Below are 13,384 nucleotides of genomic sequence, written 5' to 3'. Positions count from 1 at the left end.
TATAGCAGTATACAACTATGAACATTTCCCAAATCTTTCAGTTTTCAAAACGTTCTTCATATATTTTCATGTATTCATTGTTTCAGTTTGCTCAGAATATTTTCTGTTCTTAAAGTGTTACTACTAGAGCATGCATCATAACATGCACGCACACACACACACACACACACACACACACACACATTCACACATAGACACACACTTCTGGCAATAGACTTAAGGAATAAATGTGTATTTTCATTAGCATATTTCAGGCAGTTTGTTGGTGTCACATTTTCATATGCAGATATTTTCAAGATAGAGCAGACATGCTTAGGTAGCAATGGAAGAAAAAACTTGTTTTTTATTGATCCCAAGGATGAAATCTTCAATGGCAGATATTGCCATCTCTTTGCAACTTTCTTTCCCATTAACCAGCACATTTTCAGCTATCACTGTATGCTCACTGGTACCATAAATCCTTGTGTGTAAATTTCTATCTCTGAATGCTCCAATGGATGCATGGGTTTTAACATGGAGTTTTTAAGTGTTTGCTTTTGATATTAGCCTCCAAGATTCTTAACTGTTGATTTTCATAATCCAGTGACAAGTGCATGTAATGACCAACTTTCAAAAAAAGAGTTTTCATGCAAAGTATTTTATAGTTGCTAATTAAATGCTAATGAAGTACTTAGATGTAAGCATATTTACTTATGCCTCCATCTCAATTCAAAGCCCATGGTCCTTAGACTTTACATTGTTTCCTTGTTTCAATTGGCTCAACCTGGTGGTTTGTTTGAACTAGTACCTGAGTTTTCAGAGTTCCTTGGTCACTAGCACCTTGTATTTAAAAAAAATGACCTTTTCTCCTTCTATAGTAAAAGTATAGAAAAGTAATAGTATACATATTATACATGTACTATACATATTATACAATACATACAAAGTAATAATATATATAAATATATATAAAACATATGTATATATGTAATCAAAGCCAAAATTTGTACTATAGCTGTCTACCTATGACACTGTCATATTTATTCATAGTAACAAATGTATCAATCCTGAAAACTAAAAATATTCCTCTAACTTTCCAAGGACTCCTTCCCTGTACAAAGCATCCACAGACCACAATATCAAGTCTTTATTCTCCATGATGAATTATGGCTTTATATTTTTTCATTTTCATTTAATTTGTGTATGCATATGTGGTGTGTGTGTGTGTGTGTGTGTGTGTGTGTGTGTGTGTGTGTGTGTGTATGGACACCTGTCCAGCATGTGTGTGCCCCAGCTAAAATGTGTTGAGGTGTTTGTACACATGTGGGGCTGTTTCTGTCCTTCCAGCATGTAGGTCCTGGGGATAAAAATCAGGTCATCAGGCTGAACCATCTTACATGCATCTTGCATCTTACTTTACATTTTTTATTTATTATATTTTATGTGTGAGCTCTATATTAATATGATGTAAATGTCACAGAATACTTATGTTGAGTCAGTTTTTCTCTTTCTGCCTTTTCCAGGAATTAATCACTGAGCCACCTTGCCTGTTCTAAGCTTAAGTTTTGATAACAGAAGCTTGGTTTACAGGGCAATCATATACAAGGTGTTGGAAACTATGCATGTATCCAAACATTTCATTAACATATAATTAGCTATTTTTCAAATATTTTATGTGAAAATTCTCTCTGTTATAGGTTTATAAAATAATAGCAGCAATCTTCACATAAGATAATCCATGTATTCTATAGTTAATTTTGGCATTGACTTCATGTATATTTAGCATGTATTTCTGCTAGGACTGTTTCTATATTTCCTGAAGGAAAGTGAGCAGTGGATGCCCTGGCTTGTGATTGTTGTGATTAATTCTGTGACAGTGATAATAGCAAATCCAGGACTCACCCCATGTACAGTTAGCTGCTGTGGCCTCTACAGCCCATCAATACTGAGCTCAGGTTACTTTTCATCTTGACACAAAACAATGTTGTTTCATCTGCCAATTGAAAATTCCTGAAGCAATACTTGGTAGAATGTTTTTAGAAAAAACCAATTACCTGTTTTCTTTGAATCCAGATAATTAGAAAGGGTTGCTTTTATTCCTCAAAAGTATACATTTTGACAAAATATATTGAAATACTAGGGTAGTGAATCTGTCTGAAAATATTTAACTTATGAAATTTACAGTTTATGGTAGTGAAATATATTTTCATTTACATTACCTGCTTTCTTTCCTTAGCTATCGGGACCTGCAAACTGAAGAGTAATGGCTACATCTGTGTCTTCACAACACACAGTGATCCTACAGGTACAATGCAGATGAAGATGAGCCATTAGAGCAAGAATATGAATGCTCAAATCACACATCCACAGAGTAATGCTAAGGAAGATCAATGGAGGAAGATAAGAATGTTTATTCACCATAAATCTTGGGACTGTCAAAATCATAGAATATGAATATTTTGTTTCAACAATAATAAAATGTGCAGTTATGTGTGAGTCCCTAAACCTGGGTAAGTTTCTGTTCATAGAAATTTAGTTCACTCAGCCTAGAGCTATTTCTTCATCATACATAAATAAGAACCTGACATTTATAATTCTTAAGATTTGATGAAATGTTGAATAATAATTATAAGATGACAGACTTAACACACACACACACACACACACACACACACACAGTAGCAAGAACTAACATTGTCCTGGTCCAATTCTGTTGAGCTGTCACATGATGAGTTTGCTGCTTGTTTCAGAAGGCATTTATTTATCCAAGGAAGATTAAGATTAAACTTACAAATAACACCATTACTTGCCTAAAAAAAATTCCCCATATTTCTTTATTTCGGCAAACTGCTCACTTATTAAACAATTTCTCAAGGTCCATTTTAAGCACTCAATTTCTTGTATTAATCTTTGATACTCTTACATTCCAAACTTAGAGCTTCAGTAATTGTGTTCATTTAAAAGAACAATCACAAAATTCTGGGAACTTGACCTAAAGAATTCTGTGAAGCTAATGTTTCCCTGTAGGTTGTGGGTTTGAAGAATATACATGTTATTTTCTCAAGGGCTGTTTTATAGCATGTTGTAGAAATCAACAATGTGTACCATCTTAAAGATTCCAATTGTATCTGAAGAGAAGAAGTGGGTAAAATAGACCTGCAACGTTATTTGCAAATGCTTGCTTTATTATTTTCTACATGATTGATGTGTGTGACAATTGAAAATTATAAAAAAATCTAGCGAGACAAGAGGAATGAAAGCTGCATGAGATTCTATTCCAGAGGTGGTGTTACTGTTGAGTTTCAGAGCTGTCTGTCATATAACTATGGGAAAGAACTAATACATTGCAGAGCTCTCATTGTTGAGGAAAAGGCAGGCTGGCTGCTTAAGGGAGGCATTAGCTAGCATTACTGTATACTAATGATAAAGACATGTATTCAGAAAGTTTCTCCAGTCCCGCCAGGCATCCATAGTCCTGTGTCCTGCTTATCAAACAACCACTCAGAAGCTTATATTAGTTATAACTGTTTGGCCATTAGCTCAGGTTTATTACTAACTAGCTCTTATACTTAAATTAACCCATAATTCTTATTTATATTTAGCAATGTGGCTTAGTACCTTTTCTCAGTTCTGCCTTGTCATCTTGCTTTCCCTGTATATGGCTGATGACTCCTGACTCAGCCCTCTTCTTCCCAGAATTCTCTTTGTTTGCTTGCCCCACCTACACTTCCTGCCTGGCTACTGGCCAGTCAACATTGTATTTATCAACCAATCAGAGCAACACACATTCACAGCATACAGAACAACATTCCACAGCATTTCCACTTTTCTGTCTAATCAAAAAGGAAGGTTTTAACTTTAACCTAGTAAAATTACATATAATAATAGTTATCAAGCAAGAATTACAGTTACAATGCCTAGTCTATTTGTATTTGCAAAATTAAAGAAAATATTTTATCATTCCTATATTTGTGAGTCTAAAGTTTCATATCTAATTTATTTTTTATAATAACCAAGGAAATTATAACTATCTAGTCTTCAGCTACATCAAAGACCTCACAAGTATCAGAAGAATATTATCTATGTGAACAGTAAATGCATTGTAAGCAACTTCTAAAAAATCTAGAATGACAGAGACAGTTGGCTTCCTAGACAGTCATCCCAAAGTTCCTCTGCAACATTGGGACATCTATTCTTCAGCCTAGGTCTCTCAGTCACTTCTTCCTTTGTCCTATAGAATGTCTGACAGTCTCCTATGTGAAGCAGGAACCTGAAGGACAATCTCACCTTGTTTTGGCAAGATTTAGTGGTCAGTTTTTTCCCTATGGGTCTTGCATGTCTAGTCAATACAACATTTTGCAAGCAGTCCAGGCAAAAAGTTTCTTGCCCAAATGGCTAACTTTTGCTATAAGGAAAGCAAACTCCATATAGAGTTTCTTTGATGCTCATCATCTCTAAAGTACATTGGTGCTGCCAGGAGCAGACATGTCTCAAAGTCCAGAAAAGCCTAAGTCCTTAAAGCATTTTAAATGCTATGTTCTGTAGGTCTTTGAGGTGTTTAATGATTACCTACCTAACTGAAATATAACTATGTATATCTAGAAAATGTAACTAACATGACTACAAGTGTGATTATCATTACTAATTATTAATCTGTATTTCTCAACTATACAGTATAATTTCAAATGAGTTGCACAAATAAAATACTTTAAACAAGAGTAGAAATATACATACAGTATAACAAAATTAACTTTAAATTTGTATCAATAAACTAAAATCCATAAAGTGTAAAACATTTTAAATAAGTTGTTGCTCTTTAAAAGTAGGTTCAATAATTTACCCTTTTCATCATATCATAACTATATTATTGCCTTTTCTTCTTTAGAAAGAGATTGTATTTATAATCAATCCGTTTAAATAAAAATAAACATGGACAAACAATATTTTGGGAATTGGGTGTAAGTTCTCCTACTACTTCCTGCTGATAGGGGGCACTGGTAGTCTTATGAAGAAGACACAAAGAAAATTTTAAGATTATGGTCAAGTCATGACTGGAATAGTCTGTGAGGTTACCTTGTCTGAGCCAGTTGCCTTGAAGCTGATTTTGAATGTTTGATCATCTGGGCCATAGTGTCCTCAGAGTCTTTTCAGGGGGTCTTGGCTAATCAAACCATATTAGCCTGGAATCAATCCACTGGATCTCATCTTCTGTGGAAACAAAAGCAGAACCTCTCTTCCAAAGTAACATATCCTTAAATCCAAATTTTTGAAGTCAAGATACCTTTAAAATATATATTGGTTTAACTGAGGAGCCTTTACAATCAAAAGTCTCTCTGCAGTTAAAAAATCCCAAAGACAATGTAATCCAGACTCTCTGTATGATTTCCATCTTTACATGGCTTATTTTTTTTTACATTACTTTTACTTTCTCTTTAAAGACTTTATTTTTTAAAATTTTCTATTTCTTTATATAACTGTATTACTTTTCCTCTCTCTCTTCCAAGCCTATGTACATTTTTACACACACTGTAAACTGTTTAGGGTTTATCCCATCTGAATCTGTCATATTGTGAATCTATTGCTTTAAACTGCAAATGGAAGCTTTGGCTGCTGGCTCTGCCCACCTCAGCTTTCCAACATGGTGGAACTATGTTTACTGCCAGCTCTGGGGGAATCATGCTCATGAAGAAGGGGGTCTATGCTTCCATCCACCAGTGTGTAGTTTAAAAAACCTTTTCTTTCTTTCCTTTTTTTTTCTGTACTAGCAAAAGCTATATCTACTACACACTATGCTATGCAGTTTGTAGATGCCACTGTGTACAGTGGCAGGAATCCGCCATGCTGCACTCAAGCCCATATGCTGTGATCCTGCCATACTATAGCTCAAGTCCACACGCTATGGCGTCTCTGTACCTTGGCACCTCTATATCTCTACCCACATGAGACATGAAGTAGAAAGCTGTTTTTGATTCCATTATTGTGTGTTTAGAAGCCCTTTTTAAACTCTTTTAGGCCTTTTGAAAATTTGAGAGCCCCATGATGGTATGCCAAATGTAGCCAGAAAGTTTCTCGAGTCCCATCAGCCACCCACAGTCCTGTGGCCCACTTATAGGACAATCACTCAGAAGCTTATATTAATTATAACTATTTGGCTATTAGCTCAGGTTTATTACTGACTAGTTCTTATACTTAAATTAACCTATAATTCTTATTTATGTTTGGCTTGGTACCTTTTCTCAGTTCTGCCTTGTCATCTTGCTTTCTCTGTGTCTATTTGGTGAGTCCTGACTCAGCCTTCCTCTTCCTACAATTCTCCTTGTCTACTTATCCTACCCATAATTCCTGCCTGGCTACTGGGCAATCAGCATTTTATTTATCAACCAATCAGAGCAATACATATTCATGCTGTATGTAATATTGAACAACATTCCACAGCAAAGACACACTGGGTCAGGAAGACTATGGATACCATTATAATTTGGATGTTTTCGAAGCCAAAATAAAATCACATCAGCATAGAATGGACTTCAGGAAGTAAAGACCCACTGAGAAAATATCAACAAAAAATGATTTTTGCATGGACATCTTATTCTTATGATTATAAAGTATTCATATTATTATATGAATAACATAATTATTGTTTTATATGAATAGTAAGTTATTCATATAATAATGTTATAATTATAGTTTTCTGCTGGGGACTAGCCTTAGCAGTTTTTGGGGTTTAAAGGAGAGGATACTAGGGAGGTGCAATAATGATTTAGAGATAGTGCTTGTGCAAGCTGATAGGTTATTTTGGGCTTTTGTAGTTGCTATGTAGTTTTTTTGCTATAGACGTTTTAGCTTTTGCTTTTGTTTTGGTAACCTTAGTTTTTTATTACTATAAGCAAGAGGAAATAGAAAGAAAAGGGAAAGTTATTTAATATATGAAATTGTTTTTATAATTTTAAAGGTTATTTTTAGAAAATTAATATATTTTTATTATTTTATTAAATAAAGGAATTATTTTAGATTTAATATTAAAGCGAGCATAATTTATTTTTATTATTAATGATTATTTAATCTTTTGAGCACTTGATCCAGAGGCTAGCAACATGCAATTTTGCAAAAATGGTAAAAATAAAAACAGTGATTAATGTACCAGACAGTTTTTTTTTTTAATAGTCTGTTTTGATTTAAGATTTTTACAGCCGCCTAAGTTTTCTTTTAGCCCTTTGCAAACATTAAGCTTTATGACTGGTGAGCCACAATGATTTTAGATAAAGAAGTTGTTTTTACAAGGTAGCAATTTTTGGTTTTTTTATATCTTAATAATTTTAAGGAAGATTTTATTTAATTTTTAGAGCTTTTATGAAAGGAAGCTTATTTTTTGGCAGTTTTTTAAAATTTAGGAATTTAATAAAATTTGCAGTAATTATTTTAATTATTGTTATATTGTTTTTATATTTTTAGGAGGAATTAAAAATTTGGATTAAAGTTGCTATTTTTTGGGTGGAGGCCATTTTTTTATTTTAATTTTTATATTTTTAGTTTGTTATTTTATTTATGTGTTGTTTTATTTATAGATTTTTAGCCAATATTTTTTAGGGTTTTAAGTTTTATATAATGCCCTTGGAATATTTTTAGAATTCAATGATTTATTATGGTTAATTTGAGTTTAATGTGTTGATATATATTATATTAAGTGCAATAGCTGATTATATATTTGGTACATTTATTTAAGCCTGAGAGCTTTTTTTGGCTTCATTTTTTTTTTAATGAATTGTATAACTGCTTTAATTTTAGCCTGAGTGATTATTTTTGTATATTTTTTTTTGTGAAATTTATTTTATTTTATTTTTGTATTACAGAAATTATTATTGATTGAGGAACACAGAATATGAAGATTAGATTTTAAAAAGACTAGAATTATAAGAAGTATTTACATGGAGAAGGACATGACATGGGCATGCCATAAAGCATGACCTTGGGACACGTAGGCTTTTTTGCCCTTGGTCCTTTAGAGGCATGCTAAGCAGAAGATTTGGAGGGGAATGTATGGGTTGATGGCTTGCAGTTTTGGGTCCTCTTTAAAAAAAATTATTTTAACCTGCTTCTTTTTTTAAAAATTTTATAATTAATTTAATTTTACATATCAGCTTTGGATTCCCCTGTCCTACCTCCTCTCGCTCCCCCTCCCCCAATCCCCCCCCCCCCCATTCCCACCTCCTCCAAGGCAAGGACTCCCCTAGGAATTCAGCTCAGCCTGGTAGATTCATTTGAGGCAGGTTCAGTCCCCTCCTCCCTTTATCTAGGATGAGCAAAGTATCTCAGCATAGGCCCTAGGCTCCAAAAAGCCAGCTCATGCACTAAGGACAGGCCCTGGCCCTACTGCCTGGGGGCCTCCTAAATAGTTCAAGCTAATTGACTGTCTCACTTATCCAGAGGGCCTGGTCCAGTTTCATGGGCGGTCCTCAGCTATTGGTTCATAGTTCATGTGTTTCCACTAGTTTGGCTATTTGTCCTTGTGCTTTTTCTAATCATGGTCTCAATATCTCTTGCTTGTATAATCCCTCTTCTCTCTCGAAGCCCCACCTGTGGCTTGGCTGTGGATCTCTGCATCTGCTTCCATTAGTCATTAGGTGAGAGTTCTATCATGACAGTTAGGGTGTTTGGCCAACCAATCACCAGAGCAGGTCAGGTTGGGCTTTCTCTCGGCCATTGCCAGTAGTCTATTATGGAGGTATCTTTGTGAATTTCTGGGGACCTCTCTATCATTTTGCTTCTTCCTATTCCCGTGGGTTCTTCATTTATCATGGTATCTCTTTCCTTGTTCTCCTGCTTTGTTCTTGATCCAGCTGGGATCTCTCCCTCCCCTAAGCTCTCTTTCCCCCGATCCTTGCCCTTCATTACCCCACCTCATGTCCAGTTTGCTCATGTAGATCTCATCCATTTCTCTGTTGAGTGATCCCTGTGTCCTTCTTAGGGTCCTCTTTACTAAGTAGCTTCCCTGGAGTTGTGGCATCTAGTATTCACCTATGAGTGAATACATACCATGTTGGTCTTTCTGAGTCTGGGTTACCTCACTCAGAATGATTTTTTTCTAGATCCATTCATTTGCCTCCAAACCTCATGATGCCATTGTTTTTCTCTGCTGAGTAGTACTCCATTGTGTATATGTATCGCATTTTCTTTATCCATTCTTCAGTTGAAAGGCATCTAGGTTGTTTCCAGGTTCTAGCTGTTACAAACAATGCTGCTATGAACATAGCTGAGCAAGTGCCCTTGTGGTATGATTGAGCATTTCTTGGGTATATGCCCAAGAGTGGTATAGCTGGGTCTTGGCGGAGATTGATTCCCAATTTTCTAAGAAAGCGCTATATCGATTTCCAAAGTGGCTGTACAAGTTTACATTCCTACCAACAATGGAGGAGTACTCCCCTTGCTCCACATCCTCTCCAGCATAAGCTGTCTTCAATGTTTTTGATCTTAACCATTCTGACTGGTGTAAAGTGGTATCTCAGAGTTGTTTTGATTTGCATTTCCCTGATGTTTAGGGATGTTGAGCAACTCCTTAAATGTCTTTCAACCATTTGAGTCACTCAAGTAGATGAATCAGGTGGGCACACATATTAGTGGGTTTGTCATTGTGCCACCTTATATTTTAATGATAGTGTGTTGCACTTGTCACTACTGTTTATGTTTTAATGAGCTAACTGGGCTCCTTTTCTAAGACTGCTTAACAACTCATGTAATTATTTAATTATTGTTCTGTATTTCCCCCACTTGAATAAAATTTCAGATTTTTAAAACCACATTTCAGCTTTCCTTCATTTTTCTAAAGATTAAAAAAAGTTAACTCATCCATTTCTCTGTCATTGGGTGATCCCTGTGTCTTTCCTAGGGTCGCATTTTCTAGGTAGCCTCCCTGGAGTTGATGTGGGAGAAATGAAGGGAGGCTTGGGGGAGCAGGAGATCCCAGCTGGATCAGGAACAGAAAGGGAGAACAAGGAATGGTAGACCATGATGAATGAGGACCACATGAGAACAGGAGTGGGCAGAGTGCTGGAGAGGTCCCCTGAGGTCCACAGTGATGCATCCTCTGTAGACTGCTGGCAGTGGTCAAGAGAAAGCCTGGTCTCACCTAGTCTGGTGATCAGATGGCCAAACACCCTGACGGTCGGGCTGGAACTCTCATCCAGTGACTGATGGAAGTGGATGCAGAGATCCTCAGCCAGGCCCCAGGTGGAGCTCCAGTTGTCGAGAAGGAAGAGAGACTGTGGGAGCATGAATTGTTGAGCCCAGGATTGGAAAAAGCATGGGGACGAAAGGCCAGACGAATGGAAGCACATGAATTGTGAACCAAAGGCTGTGGAGCCCCCAGCTGGATCAGGCCCTCTGGATAAGTGAGACAGTTGAGTGGCTTGGACTGTTTGGGAGGCATCCAGGCTGTGGGACCTGGACTTGTCCTTAGTGCATGAGCTGGCTGTTTGGAACCTTGGGCTTACACAGGGACACTTTGCTCAGCCTGGAAGGAGGGGACTGGACCTGCCTGTACTGAATCCACCAAGTTTAAATGAATCCCCAGGGGAGTCTTGGCCCTGGAAGAGATGAGAATGGAGGAGAGGGGATGGGGTGAAGGTGGGGTTGGGGGCGGGAGGGGGGAGGACAGGGGAACCCATGGCTGATGTGTAAAATTAAAACACAAATATAATAAAAAAAAAAGATTAAATCTGTGTGTGCATGCATGCACACATGTGTAAGTGCACTTATGTGAGTGCAGGTGTCCTCAGGGTCCAGAAGAAGGCATGAGATAATGCAGTGCTGGAGTTACCAGTGGTTGTGACCTGCCTGACTCAGCTGCTGGGAGCCAAACCCAGGTCCTCTGCAAGAACAGTATATGCTTTTAATGGCTGAGCCATCTCTCCAGCTTTTGCTTTTCATTTTGTGCTCAACTCCCTTGTACATAAAGCTAATGTGCATGAAACATAAGTAGAATGGTAATGAATGCTGGTATGTGGACTAATTTTTCCTCATGCATGGGGGGAGTGATAAAGGTAGAGAAATACCCCCAAATAATTGAATTAATATAAAATAAATTAGTTGAAATCTTTGGTAAGAATTGAGATTTTCTTGATTTCTCTTTTGTATTAATGTAGAACAGTTATATGAAATGGTGATTTAATAGTCCCAATTTTTCAAACCTGTTTGCCCAAAGTTGTCTTTGTTCCAGTGATTTCTATCTTATGACACAACTTAATTTATTTGAAGTAAGTAAGTAAGTCCTTAAATACCTCTCTGATTTTTTTTATGGTAACTTTTACTGTAACACACATGTAATTTATTGAATAAATTATGTTTGTTTATTGATCTTATATTAGCTTCTTAGTGTCTGTGACTGTGATGTAACTTGGGAGTTGCATGGAAAACACTCACCTGGTCAACACTTGAGGATGGGGAGGAGACAGAGTGGAGATGAGTTTTGGGTATGTCCTCAGTTTGGGAAACAGATCCAGAACATGCATTAGTATATCACAGGTGCTTCATCCCTGCTGAGATTTGTTCTTGGACAAGGCACCTCCTTTTCTCTGAGGCATTGTTGTTTGTATATTTGTTTGCTTTTGAGACAGGGTTGCTCTATGATAAACTGATACTCACTTCATAAGAGCCATCAAGACTCAGAGGAGGGACAATTTTACTTGTTTTCTAAAACTTCAAAATTACCAAAGATCCTTAAGGAGCCCTAGCTTAGTGCTCTATATCACCAGGCTGATAATTTATAGCCAGTAGGACTTGCCTTTATTTGTTAAATAAAATCCCAAAAGTTAATAGTGTTTGATATAATCCAAATAAAGGAAAATGTGTTAAGTGAATAAAATGAAATTATACATTATTTTAAAATATAATTTTTTTTTACTTTCAAAACCCAATTGTGTTAACAAAACTGGCAAGCTTTCTTTGAGCAAAGTTAATATAAGTTGCCATTTCCAATAGAAATGTTTCTCAGCCTTCAGTAAAATCTATAAAGGCCTTTAGTGTGAAACAGATCTATAGGTCATGTGGGAGGCTGTTTGCTTCAGTTTCATAGGTTGATAATTCTGAAGTCATAAAAGTTGCTATAGCTAATGTCAAATTGTTGCCTAAATTAGGGTTGGTAATTCAGGATTCTTTTTTATAACTTATATGTAGCACATTTCTCACAAATCCATGGTGTGGAAAATAAAAGACAGATAAAGATCAGACATAATTATGGTTTAATTTTAATTTTATTTAATTTCTCTGGAGTACATATGCCATATATTTGGCATTGTACAAGAAACCATAGTAAGTACAAAGCACCTGTGCTTTAGAAGTTGCATTAGTTGTATTAGTCAGGGTTGTCTATGAACAGAACCGATAGAATGGACATGTATGTATATGCATGCATGTAAGTATGTATGGGATTTATTAAAGTGACTTCCAGGCTATGGTCCAGCTAGTTAAACAATGACCATCTTCTGATGGAAAGTCCAGAATGTAACAGTTGTTTAGTCAACAAGACTGGGTGTCTCAGCTGATCCTCAGTATACATCAGAATCCTGAAGGTAGGCTCTAACAAAAGTGAAGGAGTGCCTTGGAAGCAGGATATGTGAATTTACAAGTGAGAATGAGGGCAAGTATGCGAAAACCAAAACCTTATTTCTTCCATATATTTTATATAAGTTTTCAAGATGTGGCCCAGTCTTAGGATGAGTCCTCTATCTCAAATGGTTCAGTTAACTAAAAATTTTTCACAGGTGAACCAAATTTCTTGGGTTTTTAGTTAGTTCCAGATGTAGTCAAGTTGACAACAAATAATAGTTATCATAGGACTTTATTGTCATTTGCCAGGGGGAAAATTTGTTTGATATTTCACTCAATTACTTCATTTCTTTATTTCCTTAATTGCTTCCCAATTTACCTCTATTTCTTCTTCATCTTTTTCATATTTATGTTTAATAATTCTTGGAGGGTCAGAAAAGCTATTTACAGTAAAGCAACACTTCAAGGTTGGATAGGCCCTCTTAGTCCGAGTAGTGCCTGAACCCTTCTGGGATCTGGTGCCAGCAGAATGCCCCCTACCCCAAAGACTGAAAGCAGCCTCCTCCTTAAAACACATCTATAAGAAACTTCCCTAGTGAGGACATCACTGAGACAAGTAGGGAAGCCCAGCCAGTCTGAGACATAACACGACTCCACTCAATTCAAAGGAGTGTTGACCAGAGAATGAAAGACCAGTTCTAAAGGCATAGGGAAATGTAAAGTCCCTACATAAGCCAAAAGAATATGTTAGGATCATAACTAGTGTATTTGTAGTTATACAATATAAAGTCATGATAATGAATATTGTAAACTAAAGATAGACAGTTGTAGCAATAATTTTAAGTATTCCAATTTTCACTCTGTG

The sequence above is a fragment of the Onychomys torridus genome, chromosome 1 (assembly GCF_903995425.1).
Source record: "Onychomys torridus chromosome 1, mOncTor1.1, whole genome shotgun sequence".
Classification (NCBI taxonomy): Eukaryota; Metazoa; Chordata; class Mammalia; order Rodentia; family Cricetidae; genus Onychomys; species Onychomys torridus.
This window is presented reverse-complemented; position numbering follows the sequence as displayed.